This window comes from Taeniopygia guttata, chromosome 1A, assembly GCF_048771995.1.
Source record: "Taeniopygia guttata chromosome 1A, bTaeGut7.mat, whole genome shotgun sequence".
Classification (NCBI taxonomy): Eukaryota; Metazoa; Chordata; class Aves; order Passeriformes; family Estrildidae; genus Taeniopygia; species Taeniopygia guttata.
Window position 1 is genome coordinate 13,361,502 of NC_133025.1, and position 15,580 is coordinate 13,377,081.

At 38.6% G+C, this 15,580-nt stretch overlaps 1 protein-coding gene across 6 annotated transcripts in view; it reads right to left on the reverse strand.

Moving 5' to 3' along the window:
• ATXN7L1 (ataxin 7 like 1) overlaps positions 1–15,580 on the reverse strand; it is a 110,595-nt gene that overhangs the window by 38,371 nt on the left and 56,644 nt on the right. The window contains exon 1 of one of the 6 annotated variants that reach the window (XM_072919637.1): positions 9,837–9,979. The exons of 4 other annotated variants lie outside the window; for them this stretch is intronic. The gene's annotated coding sequence lies outside the window, so the exon portion shown is untranslated. Of the gene's footprint in view, positions 1–524; positions 674–9,836; positions 9,980–15,580 lie in introns of those variants that run through there. One more of the 6 variants, XM_030291723.4, reaches the window with a different exon arrangement.

The following is a 15,580-nucleotide window of genomic DNA, read 5'->3' on the forward strand; positions in this document are numbered from 1 at the left end:
TAGCAAAACCCGGTACGTGAGGTTAAACAAAAATAAAATTGTATTTGATATTAGCAAACTACAGTATAATGTTGCAAGACTGAAGGATAACTTTACCAGCTTTTTTGACAAAACACTATTCCAAGTCCAGCTGAAAAAGTTTGGAAATAATATCCGCAAACCGTTCCACCCTTCTTGCACTGCGCACTGGAAAGGAAATAGCACAGTCGGTTTCATTTTGATACTTCTTGTAAACTGACAAAGGAAATAAACTGCCAGCTTCAACCCCCGAACTGATCTGCTGCATAAAACACTGCTCAACAATCACAAGCTTCATTCCAGGTCAAATGACATAACTGGGAAATTATCAAGTGCTAAAATAACCACCCTTCTGCTGGTGTTTATTTACAATAAACACAAGCTCCGCTTTCTGACAGAAACCCACTAAAACGATTCTCCATTTCACAAAGTCTACAAGTGAGTAGGATCAGCAAAATTATGCAAAACATCCTGCTAGAAGAAGAAATGTAAACTGAGCCACTTACAGAGAGGAGCAGGCTGCCAACTTAATCTGATTCTACGACGACTGTAAACATGTACTTTTGGAACGTGAAGCGATTCACACTGCCACAGATGCCGTCAGAGAAACACAGCAACGTGTTTAGGTATTCTGCACACGGGGGAAAATCCGGCAGATGACCTGCCGCAGCAAATACCAGATCTGTGCTCGCACACACCAACTGTTTTGACTACAGGCACTTGTTAAGCACCAAGTTTTGGTCCTACCAGTTGGACACCAGAACTGAACCTGTGCCAAGAACAACACGAGCTGAAAAGGCTGCAGGGTTTTTTTTTTTTCTTTTTCGCTTTTTTTAAAAATAATTGTTGATACAACTCAAGTAACTGCAGAAATGAACCAAAGTGCAAAATTAAAAGCAGCAAAACCTACAAGTGTATATTTAGAAGAGGACACTGAATTTAAACTTCCTTAATCCAGGAAAGAGTGTTTGTGTACAACACAGTAGGATGAACCTGATGTTTTCCTGGAAATTCTTTTATCCATGGGATAACCTGGCATTTGTTAAGGTAATTATAAAACACATGAGAAATAATATCTAGACTATCACTATTTTACATTTATGTGGTCAACTATCTTAAAAATGGCAAAATTCCATAAAGAGCCATACACAGCACTTCCCAGGACACTATTATTCCTCATGAGTAAAAAGCATGAAAAGAAAGAAGGGTCAAATGGAACTCCAAAATATGCTTCAATTAGTGCAATCAATTATCCTAAATGTAAACTGAAGCTTCTGGGTACTTGCCTACTTATTTAATAAGGATTCTGAGATATAACTATGAAGCTCCAAGGCAGCACTGAAGTATCAGACAGACAGGAGAACAATAGAAGTGTGAATACCCTGCCCTGGTGACAATGTCAGTCTTCACTCCATTGAGCAGGAAGACCTAGATTTAATGTAGTGTCAAGGCCTGTTTCTACAGCTATAAAAGGAGATATTAATGATTTAGGGTATTAACTTGATTTAAGAAGGAATTGAAGACTTAAGTAGGAATTCATCACTCCTGTAATGACACAATTCTACACCTGTAACCAGCATTTGCCACCTGACACATTGCTACTGCAGAAAAAATGTCAATTTTCAACTCTCTATTTCTCAGCTCAGCAAGGCCAAAAATCCCCAGGCAAAAAAGAAGCAATGGAGCAAGCGAATCTTGGGTACACACATTTATGAGTGACAACCTTCCAAAGAAAGCAAGGAAAGCTTATGCACAGAAATTTCACATTCTGCTGGAGGAGATGCTCAGGTAAGTCCAACATGAAACAAGAGTCTGAGCTAAATACCACCTCAAACCTTGTGTCCAGTACCACAGGGACAGCCCTCACCATCCTTTTGCACTGGTATCTTACTACCTGCTGACCCACATTCCCACTGTTTTTGTACTAGGAGGATGGAAACACATTATCAGCCCTAAACTTAGGACAGACACATCAGGTGAAATGCTAAAATATTTCTAGCAGTCAAGCCACAGTACTCTCAAAGGTAAATACTGCAAACAAATCAGAATTTTGTGGGTGATTTTATATGTGAACAGAAAATTTTTATTTGGCTAAATGTACAAATTTATAAACAAATCACCTATTCATTTATTCAAACACCTGACAAATAATTACACTTCAGATTGTTGCAAAATAGAGAAAAATTTAGTATTGTCATCCTCTCATGCTTTGTACCATATAATAGACCTGTTCCCTCAGGCAGATCTTTCACATTCGTGGTCATCTAATGACACATTTTTTCATAATTATGAGGTAAAATATTTCACTGTATCTCTATTTCCCTCTTTAACTATTTTTACATAACAATAACAAAATAAAGTAATTTATGTATATTATTGCTTTAAGAATGAATTAAATGTTTCCCCTTATCTATCATAAACCAGAAATGTTTAATATTTCTTCAACATTTTACTTAATCCAAAAATATATAATGCCATTCCTTTTTATTATTAAGAAAAGATAAGCCATTGCAGAGGGAGATGGGATACAGAAGTGGTTTGGAAAAAAACAATGCTCTGCTATGACTCCAAGAAAACAGGTTATTATTTTTAGGTGACATATTCTTTACCTGGCTCTTTGAAAAACTTGACACCAGATTTTATATAATATCAAGATCACGTATCATTATCTCATTTTATCATTCAGTACCAATAACTTCTAGAGAAACAGTAACTTCACTGAAATTAGCCCAAAATAACATCATTGCAGGACTTGCATATAAGCTGTTGTTTAAACCTTCTGGCTTTTTCTGTTACTTGGGATCCAAACCTAGCACTTGGTGAATCAATATATTTCTTAAAAAGCTGGTTTTTAAGCACAGAAATAATGGAATTTTTTTTTTCTAAAACTGTGCAGGTTTGAATGGTAAATTGCTCAATCTCTGTTACCCTGAGCTTCTTTGTCCCCCAGCAGCCTCATAATTTCATCCTGTAGCCAGAGTCTGTGTCCCTCTCCCCAAGGAATAAGCTCTGTTTGGTCTGCAGGTTGACATGTGCCAGCTGTCAGTACAAGCTTCAAATGTGCTACTACCACATGGAACACTGCTCTCTGGGCCACATTATTTTAGCTATCTCCTCTCAGTTGCTGATTTTCACAAGACTGCTGAAACTTTAGATTTTTGAACCAAATCAGCAAAGAGTTAAGACTTCTCAGACAAAAAATACAATCACATAATGTTTATTGCTATTATTATTATTTGTATTACTAGTAGCATTATTACAGTAATTATAATATTTTAGGAAATCCAAGTTAAAATCTACACATTATTTTTTTTTACTTGGTTTTCTGTGTTTGCCACTCCTCATGGGTATTTCAAGGCATCAAACTAATTCCCTTCGAATTTTCTGACATAATTTCAAAATTCAGGTAACTATACAGATCTGCCCAGCTATGAACACTTGTTTTGTTTTGAAAATTCAATGAGCTTACATTTAGGTTTCAATTGGCTTTATCAAAACCTGCTACAAAAGCAGCATAACTGTCAGTTCAGAGTATTTCCTCATTCCAGACATTTTACATAAATCAGTTCACTCATCTTTCAAGCACGTTATTTGCCAGAGGTAAGAAAATCTATTATTTAGAATACTGCATGAATAACCACAAGTGATAACCCCTTAATACACGGCCTCCAAAATGAATGTGGAAAAACAATTCCTAAAGAGGTCACTTGTTTATGTTTCCCTAATTACATACATACAATAGCTCTTACAAACAAGAAACTTCTACAGAAAAAAACTCAAGAAACAACACTGAAAAAAATACAAAAGTGGGTTTGTAGGGCATTTTTAATCCGTTCCTCTCCCTTTAAAAATTACATTTACATACAGCTTCTTAATTCTAAAGTTAGTTTTTACTTTAACTTGCATCATTTATGACTTCTAACTGCGTGAACTAAAGAAACTCAGACCTAACTGCACATGAATGAAGTAAAAGCAAGCTAACCTCTGAGAGTCCAAGTGACAACTACTTCATATTCTGTCTCTTCATGCACCTCTTGAACATTCATCACTGCAACGAACTTCTCATACTACAAATTACTCCTTTTGGATAAACTATTTCTCCATTCATAATTTAACAATTTTCCCTTCATTGCTTGCTATAAGAGTTTTTCATGTCTGCTATACCTACATATATATATATACAGAGAGAGAGAGAGATAAGATTTTTTCTCAGATAGGTATTTGGTCCGTTTTTTTCAAATTGAGTTTTCCTAAGTTTGTTGAAGTATGGTCAGTGTTTCAGATGCTATGTGAAGAAAGGCATTTTCCAAGACCACAAATCCATTAGAGTGCAGACCTTAATTTAAAGCATTCCAAGTTTATTCATCCACTGATGTTGCCTCTGTTTTAGAATAATGTGGCAGGAGTAACACAGGGAGAAGAGACAGGTGATTTCCAGTACAACTATCTACCAAGATGCATGAACTGCTGTAAGCACAGCTGTGCAATTCTGTTTTCCCTTCTCCTACTTCCAATGGCCTGAATAATCTGTCAGATGGCTCTAACTTCCCATGGATCTGCTCAGAAGCACACATGTACCATATTTTAGAAAAATCTTTTGGAAAAAAAAGAAGTGTAGGTGCTCACCAGCTGAAGACACAGGATATTTTTCATAAGAGGCATTCTAATTACTTTCTATAACTACTTCTATAAGCTAACAGAAAAACAGTATCATTAAAGCAAGGCATAGATCAACTCAGAACAATTCTTCTGAGTTTTAACACTGACGGTAAGCAAACAAACCAAGATGATTAGAAGTCCAACTTGAAGCAAGTCCATACAAATGAATCAGTTTTACCTGAAGACATTTAACTATTATATATGTAAAAGGATGTCTCTGAGAAGAAGCATGCAATAAGTATCTTTCCAAGGTATCAAATGTTTCATGTGCATCAGTCATTTTTAGTTTAAACCACAAGAGTCAATTGGAGCATATGTAAAACATTAGGATGATTATTTCCTACTAGGACTTAGCTGGCTTTGTATAGTGCAAGAACCTGGTTTCACCATGCTTGGTGTAACATTTCACTTCAGGTGGGAAGATATGAATAGGACATGTTTGCCAAGACATGAGAGTAACCCTTGGTCAGCCAAGAAATGACTACAGACAGTAAGCTTGGAAGCTAACAGGAAGAAGAGAAAACAATTTTAAGGCAAGGATTTCAAAGTGGGTTATTTATAGAGTCAACACTCAATTATCCATGGGCAGATTATCTGTACCAGAGATGCAGAAACAAATCAGCTCCAGCTGGGCTCATTAGCAGAGGTGCAGCTGGGTGCAAATGTCCCTACACTTCTAGGGACATTGTAGGTTTAAAAATTACACAGCATCTTCTTTTCGGCATAAGACTGAAGTCACTTTTTCAATCTAAAGTGAGTCACTTCGGTTGTGTCTGTACAGCACTTCCAAAGGCAAGAGAAGACTTCAGACAAAGCCATCACCTGGCAATGCTACCCCCATGCTCTGGGTCCCAAGAAGTTTTATGAACTCAGGCAGTGTCAAGCCCGAGCTGGCTGTGTGTATTCCTGCACTCTGTGTCAGGGCTGCGGCCTCTGGCACGGAGCTGGGTGCAGACAAGCACCAGATCCTTGTGACAAGGCAGGAGCCAGGCACCAGCCAGCATGGCAAACAGCAGGCACCTCAAATGCAGCTGGGGTGACCTCTGTGCAGAGGGACTGAGCCATGAGGTCCCTTGAGATTACAATTTAAAGTGAAGTAATTTAAACCAGATATTCTAAATGAGGGAAAAATAAAAACAAGTACTTTTCTAACTTCAAGAAAAACAGACCCACAGCAATATCAACCCAGCTTGAAGCTGGTTTCCTGGCCACAATGCCAAAAATGTAATTGACAGTGAAATACAAAGGTAGATTTAAAAAAGGGAAGGAAATGGAAAAAAATCCAACATGACATTTCTTACCTAGCAATTGTTTCCTCTGAATCAGACTATCTGTGTTCTTGCTCAAGGACTGAAACCTTTCTCCATCTGTCAGGAGACAGCAAACTCCAGAAGAGACTACAATCTTCTGGAAGTTGTCCCTTCTCAGCAAATTCATGTTCTATAGTTAAAAGAAATTCTACTGTTTAGCGGTAACAAATGTACTTCTAAATTGGAAGAATTTGCGATTAAATTTGGTTTTTTCCAGCAATGGGAGTCACTTAACCAAAGAGACAGGGAAAGGACAACAAGCAGGATACTGGCATGATAAATCTCAGCTATAATCAACTGATTCCAGCTTGATTACAGAGGAGGAACTAAACTCTGTATTTGGCAAATGGATCACAGAGCAAGTCTTTTCTAAAGCTTTTTGCTGAGTCTGACAATTGTTAGCTAGACAGTACAGCAGATTTAACCAGCAATGGCTAACAAGTGAACCAAAACTAACCATGCCTGAGCTATCATCCCTGGGATTTGCCTACTGTATCTAAGTACTAAGAGAAAAAGGTTTACTTACACTGAACTGCTCAAGTAGTTTCAAATGATAGCTAGAAACAGAGGATCACTGAGCGCAGGATGAGATAGAAGAAGAGGGTTATCTATCCCATCAGAAAATCATTGTAACACTTGAGGAAATCTGCAGGTCCTAAATCTACAACCTTATTACCCTCCTTCCTTTCTTCCTCCCTAGTCCCAAATTCCTTGACTTTCTAAGTTGCTTAAGGTCTGAAAAAAAATAATTCAAGGGAAAAAACAGTTCAAAAGCACATTCACTATGATAGATATTACTTATAAGAGAACTCTGGCAGTTTTATTTGTTGTTATTTCTCCTCTCATTTCAGATCCCTAAATGCTTACTGCATAAAAAGTGATAGTGACAATTACAAAAGGTCTCCTGCCTGTCTTTGCTGTTTTACCTAAGGACATGAGGTATATTCTCAGTATTAGGGACTAACATATTTTGGAAGGTGTAACATTCAGCAAACAAAACCAGAGAACAGATCTTCTGCTGTACAGTATTTGCAAATCTCATGTATGGTATTCGTCTTGGAATACACACTAATGAGTACAGCAGCACAAGCACTACAAGGGAAAAGACTCAATTGCTGTAAACAACTGGGAACAAAAGACTGTTAAACATTCAACAATCACATCAACAGAAGGTTTAGAAGTCTTTACCTCTTGTTTACTGTAACAAGATTAGGTCAAGGCTTCCCTCTGCCTCTTAGCCTCATCAAACTAGGGAAGACCATAAAAACAAAACCACTGCACTAACTCACTCATTCACTGAAAAAACTCACTGCCCTGCTCAAAGTTTTGGAAAGATACCAAAGTATTGGGGGCTACTGCCACAGTAAATGTCAGCCTGTAACTTCCAGCTAATCAGCTGCATATCTGTCAAGCACATACATGCAAACCACACTTACATAAACTTTCTGCTCCCTTACTGCTCCTCCCACTACAAGATATCAATTATAGCCAAGAACTTTATTAGCAACAGACTATGAAACACTTTCAGAGAACATCAGAGTGGCACTTACAAAAGGACAGTGAACTTTCATGGCCTGAAGGCTCCAGAGCAAAGTGTGGCAGCTGACACCAGCCATTGCATGTTACAGCTGCAGTCATACCATGAATCAAAGAGAGACGCAATTTCTTTTTCTGCTCTCCTTCCCTTTCAAAACATTCCTGGCACACCTTTGGCTTCAATCTGGTATTAATCCATGGTTGAATTACAGTGTATAGATGGAGACAGGGCACATTGTATAACACAACCTTGAGTCTTTTAGCATTTGCTTCCTAGAATAGACTGCTCTTGCCCTGCAAGTACAGTGTGTATTGTTGTCTCCAGATGTAGCCTCATAGAGTCAATATACTGAAAAAGGCCTGCTGAGCCCTCTTTCACAAGCAATCTTGATTCATCCTTTATCTGGAAACTCTCTCTTGTTAGTAATTTTATGTCAGTTTAGGAGTTGCAATTATTACATACTCTCCCACCCCTTCCTGGCTAACTGTAGAATTATTAAACATTAGAGTTACATGGACTACTTTTGTAGGACTTCTGTCTTCCTCTTTATAATTACCTGTCAAAATCTGGTACATAGTGAGTTTTAAATAAACCATTCTATGCTGGTTTTGTATTTTAATTAAATATAAAGCAACACTGGTTAGATACCTCAGGATATTTCTCACTTTACAGAAATCAGAGCTCATTTAACAGCCATAGTATTTCACAGACTTAGACAGACCTCTATCAGATAATGCTGTTTTCAAGTAAACAAGTAGGTTTTGTTTTTTCCCCTGAATAGTCGAATGAAGTTTTCTAGTGTCACTTAACAGTCATAACCATTTAGAAAAATGTAACAGAGATATAGAACATTGTTTTTCTCCTTTTAAGTTCATTAAAACAAATAGAGGGAGACTGTAATCCATGCACACAGCAAGTAATCCAGCTGTAATTCATACTGCAGCATAGCAGAGGTAATGCGGTAATGCCAGCATTAAACCTGATACTATTCAGCCCTTAAAGCTTGCAGGTAATCCCTCTCTTTCCAAGAACTGCACACTGACAGAAATCAGATATATTTAAAGAATAATTCAGTATCATTAAAGTTTTAAATGAAATTTAATTTTTTCAAATGAAATAATTTAAATTGAGCTTAGACATCTAGAGCCATATCGAGGCTTCCAAAAGCAAACACTCAGCAACTGCCTTGTTCTTCATTTAAAAAGCTCTACGGAATACACATAAAACATAGCATTAAAAAGTTGACAGCTGCCAATTCAAGAGTCAGCAGTTTCACACTGGCATATTTTGTTTAAACTACTTTGGTAGCATTATCATGTTATTAACCAAATAAAAAAAAAACCTCTCAGTGAGTTATATATTTCTAAAATACTACCAATTACCAATGTAATCATAGTTTGCATTATTTTTAACCACATTGTCACATGTGAAATGTACCCAAAAAATGGCAAAACAAAACAGAGAACATACAAACACACACTTAAGGAAGAAATCAAGATGACTTCTTGAAAATATGGGTCTTGCTATGTTTGAAGTTACTGCATGCATTTCTCTTTAATCTTTCTGAGGCTGCAGCAAATGGAGCTTAGTGTCTGCTCTCAAGCTAAAAATCTTTGCAATAATTTGTGTAGATTTGTGCAGATAAAAATAAAAATCACAGACTATATTAGATTCCAAGACTGTAAGCAACATGAACTATCATATCTGCACAACAGCATGCTGATATAGTTGGGAAAAAAAGTAAAAATAATCACAGTACAGATAACCAAGGGTCAAAGTTCTGGTTATGCATGAAGTTTCAGTATTGGCACTTCCTGTTCTGAGTCTAAAATACTCATAATTAAATCTATTTTCTCCTTCTTTGCTAAAGTAACAAACTGCTATTCTCTCCTCTCCTTCATATATCTAGACCTGATTTGCTCACTTACATGACCGTGAACCATTAGGCCGGTTTTAAAAGGTGTTCGGTCCACAGGAGGCATTGCCACAGTGAGTCACGCAGGCCAGGGCTGCGCTCGGGCATCCTGCACAAGGCTCAGCCCGGGAGCACCTCCCGGAGCGCAGCGGGGCGGGAGCTGATGCCACCCTGGCACCCTGAACACCTCAGCTACCTCGGACACCGCAGGTGTCCCCGGCAGCCCCTCAACACGTGTCACCTCCCTCCGCACCGCGCAGGTATGTAAGGCTGTGGATGTTTTTCTCCAGCAACCGCTGTGTCCTACAGCCTCGTGCGGCTCCTACAGCAGGTTCCTTACGCCGCTCGAGCACAGCAGCAACAAAGCAAGGCAGGATCTGCAGCGCCCCTCACTCACGGTCAGCCCGCCGCTCTAAGCCCACCAGAGCCCCTTCCCCTGGCGCGCTGACAGCTCCGCCCGCCGGGCTCGGGCCGTCCTTCGGCGGGGCCGCCGGGCCGCAGGCGCCGTCAGCGGCCGGAGGCTGCCGGGAGCGGAGCGCCGGGCGGGGAGAGCGGCGGGCCCCGAGCTCCCCCTCCCGGAGCCGCCGCCCGCTCCCGCAGCCGTCCTTCGGCTCCGCACCGTCCTGTCCACGCGGCGAGCAGGGACAGCCCGACAGCGAAGGTCAGCATCGGCAGAGTGAAGTGCAAAACTCCTTCCGCTTACCACACGATTTTTCTCCTGAAAACTCGTCAAACTTTTAATTTAGCTCTTGAAGGCTTAGGGAAAGTCAGTCCTCCGATCAACAGTGCCACAGCTTCAGCCGCTGCTGGCAAGGATACACACACTGTCCACATTAACTCCAAATTCAGGTTCTGAACTCCACACAATAATGTACAGTAACTAGTAATGAAAAATTAAGCTTCTGAGGATCTGATTATCTTTGATTTTTACACACTGGAGTACAAGCGGACCAAGCAGATTAAGATTCTGTTACAGTCAGCTGCTGGATAAACACAAGGGTCTTTACCACCTATTTTTCTTCTTACAAGTACTCCATATTCACAAGTATGCAGCTATCAGAGCTATGGTGTCACCACCCAAAATAACAAGTTCAGTCAACAAGCTGAGCTTTGCTGTGGCACAGTTCTGCATATTAAAGCATCCCTCTGCCAAACCTTCAGCCAGCTGACTGCTGCTGGAAATGGTGGGGTCCCTGTTAACCAGAAATAATTCTTTTGACATAACTCTCAAGATTTGGAATGACAGCATGTTCAAAGTATAATGATACCATTATAAGTAATTTGTTTCAACTATATTTAATAGGCAGCCATTCAGCTCTTCTTACATACATGCAACTCCTCTTGCAGTGAAGGGGTTGCTGGCTTGTCCACTAAATCCAGCCAAAACCAAGAAATCTGCAGCAGACCAGCATGGGACCTCAGTTTAAATGCAAATTTATTCTTACAGCTGTGTCCAACATGAAACATACCAACAAATGTCAGCTCACACTGCAAGGTATTTTACAATGTTTCAGGATTAAATTCCACATATTTGAACGCGTTCATGGAGTGGTGTTCCCCAGAAAATTAAGCTAGAATTGTTCTCTGGAGTGCTGCGTTCCCTGACTGTGCACCCTCCTGACTATTCAGGGATCCCAGTGGGGCAGAAGCAGGAATGGCCCCAATTTATTCAGGTTTCTATCTTAATCACAGAATCTTCTGCCTGAGGCCTTGGAAGAAGATGGGGAGTGTGAAAACAGACCCAGAATTCTCAAAGATTACTTACAGTAAGTAAGCTCTTCAGAGGGCAGTGTGGGATTCAAATAACTCCTGGCAGTGATTTCAATTGGACAGAATTGAAAGATAGAAGAGAGAACTGGATTCAAAATATCCTGACCCACTAGACCCAAAAATGGAGCCCAGAAATTTAGCCAACAGATCTTTGAAGGTGCATAACCAGTTGGTTTGTGGCTTTGTTTGGTTGCTTTGTTTTTATTTAATTTGAACATGGGACTTGTAGTAAAAAATAAAACACTATATTTTTGAGGCATAAGCCTAGATAAACAAAATAGCCCTGAATGCTTCTGGGATTGCTGTTTAGGAAATCATTCATTGCAGGTGTACATGCCTCACAGAAGAGGCAATCACTGAAGCCAAGGAATAATGAGACACAATAAAATATGGAAGTATAAATAAGCAGAAGAAACAATAATAGGTATAGAAATAATAGGCAAGTAATATCAACATGCAAATAAAAAAGACAAATAGGTACAATGTTTAAAACTGACTGGGAAAAAAAGCCAGAAAAATGTATGCTCGTAAAAAGATCCAGCTCAGGTGAGAAATAGAAGGTTGAAAGGAACTACTGGTTGTGTGGTATTCCTCCATCACTTTATGCAGAGGACATTACACACTGCTAATACCTATTTGTGTGTCTCAGATTCATGCCTGTGGAGCAGCTGTCAAAGCATGTTGTAACACATAATCCTGGGGATCCACGGGGCTGCAAGGCTGCTGCAAAGTGAATGGTGATTGCTACCTCACATCAGCATGTGATAAAGGTCATATCAGAGGTCTTGAACGGCCAGTAAGGCATTGAGTGATCATGAATATTTAGAATATAACACAGGGTAGTGTTAAGGGAGAGTTAACTTCTATAAAGAAACAAAACAACCCATCAGAATTTTGGGGAGGGGCAGGTCAGGAATATGCATAGTAACCATGCAACAATCTTAACAGAAGTAAATTCAAAGCAACGCTTTCACTATCTGAAAATAAAAACCCATCTTCTGAAAACCAAGGCTGATGTCAGCTTTTTTTTTTTTTAATAAAATCAGAATCTTGACAGTTTTCCGTACCTTAATATTGGGCATTTTAAGTAATCCAGCAATAAATCACCTAAACCAAATGTTTCAGGAAGTGATAACCAATGCTTTAGTTTTCAGTCTAAAGTGGGAAATTTATCAACAATATTAAGACACATATTTAAATAGGAAAGGACTTTTACAGTTTAGCTAAAGACCACAGGCATTCATCTTATAGATTAACTTCTGTAAATAATTATCTTTATACAATGTGGTACTAGCAGAGACAGTTTGTGCTAATTGACAGACAAGTTCTACATTTAATCATATTGAGAAAATAGTGCACAGGAAATAATTATTTTCTAATGCTAGGATCTTAATACAGAAATTTCTGTACAGAACCCACAATCTGCAGAAAGGCTAAGAACAAAACTAGTTAATAGTTAAAATAACTATTCATTGTAGGTAATATGGGGGAAAGTTTTTTTTTTTTTGGTGGGGGTCACTTAAAGCTTGCAAGATGAGCAAAGAAAGTAAGTGTCTATGAGATAAGGAGTAGCTAAGAATGATTATTTTGTAACCTGTTTTCAGGCTATAAATGTGTTTCTGGTAATATATATATATATGTGTATATATATATATATATATATATATATAAAACCATTAATAAGACTGCCTACTTACCAAAGCCTATATATAGACATTAACTTGCCTGATGTGAGCATGAAGTTAGGATATCAGGGTGTATTTAAGTTTATCTTGAAAAGAAAGCATCTAATCTCTGTAGTTAGATTTGGACTGATGAAATTTGGTTTGTGTCTCTTGAAGGAAGTGATATGCCAGTAGCACTTTATGGTGACTCTTTTATGCTGTGCATCAGAATACTCCCACAGAATTTTCAACATGAGGCCCAAAATTTAAATATGAAGTGCTTTCCTGATGGACACTGGCATTATCAGACAGCTTGCACATTTAAGCTACTTGAACTCAGGAACATTTCTTAGTACCCAGCACACAGAGACAGCCTGGTCTGGAATGTGTATTGGGACTAAAACTTTAAAATCCAGAAACAAGAGTCCAATCTGTTGGGAGTGCACATGTTTCTTGCTAAAGCTGTGCGGGCCTAAAGCAGTGCTAAAATTAATTTTGTTTCCTTGCACTGCTAGGTAGGTCAACATGCAGGATTTTTTTCCCACCTAGAAACAAGGCTATGACTTCAGCAATTCAACACCAGCAAAACCAGAAGAGACTTCAGGCAAAAAACTTTAACCCAATAAAACACTAGCCATATATTTGAGTAGCAGCAGTATGAAGCGTTTCGGGTTTTTCTGTATCTGTATGTTAATCTCACTCTGAACCCCAAATCACGTTTCTTATGTTTCAGTGCCATGGATATTTCAGCACCAAAGGACAGAAGAGGGGTGTTAGAGAAATGCAAGTCAGAGTGCATGAGAAAGCCAAAATTGTACTGATTTTGCATGTGGACATTATTTCAGAAGAATCTCTGAATCTCTAGCTGATCATTTCTGCAGACATCTTATCTAAACCACATTTAGCACAAAAGAAGACAGAGGACCCAGATTCTATGAATTCAAATTACCCTGGCTCAACTCCTCCAAGAAATCAAGCATCTGATCCATTTTCAGAACCACACTCCACAGAGCTGTGTTTGTGGCCTATGAGATAATCATTTTACTCTTAGAGCATTATAAACCTTCATAAACAAATCAAACTGTTGCACTGAGGAAGAGTACAAAGCTCTGACTAACAAGCAGCACTTGACAGACACTCAGTTATGCTTACATTACATTACAGATGAGACTACTGCCTCAGCAATCCAAACTTTTCACAGCAGCTCCTCCAGAAATCCCATATGATTCCTGAGTCTTGTTTAATGTCTTGGAAAAATGAGGAATACTGGTTTACTTGAGGTGTGCCTTAGTCCTGTACATAACACTCCTAAATCTATGAATTAGACTGTTATTTTTGGGAAATCCTAGAAGGACTGACATATATCCATATTCTGAGATGGTGCCTTATTTTTTCTGCTTATCATCTCCATGTATCAGAATTTGTCCATATTTGAGGAATGGAACTCCACCCCCTTTCACTTGATTTCAGTCAGACATGCATGAAGTTTGCTCCATTCTATTCATACAGAGATTTATGACAAACAGGGTTCTCTCCCTTTTCATGCTCTATCCAGCCAAAAAGGTGTTGTCCATATAGGTGTCAAAATGTATGCAAATCACATTTTAAAATCAGCTTCTAACAGCATAATAAAAGACAATGTACCCTCTGCTTTCTTAGGAAAACAAAATCTTTTCAGAAAGTGTTTCTTTAATGTCTAGTCCAGAATTTCTTGTTTCTTGGTCAGACCCCCTAGGGGTTCCTAAAGACCAGTTTGCCTTATTAAAGATGAACTATCATAACAACAAAATTAAGAACAAGTTCTGTTTCCGTTTTGAGTTGGACACAGTTTTCTTGCTGTAAACCTTCAAACCTAATCTAGGCAAGTTGAAGTACCAAGAAGTGATTCCACTGTCTTTCCAAAATAGCTAGAGTTAATATTGTGCAATCATGTAAAAGCCAGTCTTTTTTCTCAGTTGCTTATAAATGACTTCAAACACTTGGGCACCTCACCAGTGCCATGGGTTCAGCAGTACCACTGCAGATGGCTCAGGTACACATCATGCTTAGGTACTTCCAGGATAACCAATGAAACTAACCCAACAAGGAACATACATCCCTCCTTCTACACTTAAACCTGAATTCAGCAAATGAGCTCATGGGCACAATACATCTTCAGTACTTTTGTCATACAACTTTTTCTACTGCTCTATGTCTCTAAAAGTTTTTGAGTATTTTAAAACAACATTTACTAACATAATTTACTGATAATATTTACTAATTTAATAATTCTAAATGACACACAAAGAGTTAATGAATTCACAAGTAAAATATACAAAAATAGTATTTCTTAAAGGAGCAGTGCTGCTGTACCTTGAAGTGGTTTCTGAAGTTTATTACTTTTGTCCTCATATACTGCTTCCTTAAGGTGTTACAGGGTCTCAAATGTATCCTTTAACTACCTATAGCAAACAAGAACAAATCTGTTGCTTGATGCATGCAATGCTGCTCACGCCTTCATAAGCACCCTAACATCATACTTAGCTGTGAAATTCCACAATCACAGGTACTACTTGGTATCTCTTACTGACTTAATTCAACTGATAATAAAGGGTTTATTTCAATTAGTCTCACATTAGAATCAGTGATTTAGATTTAAATTAAATTCACATAATTTTCACGTCCTGTGGGTATGCATGTTTTGACAGTACTGCAAAAACGTGCTGCA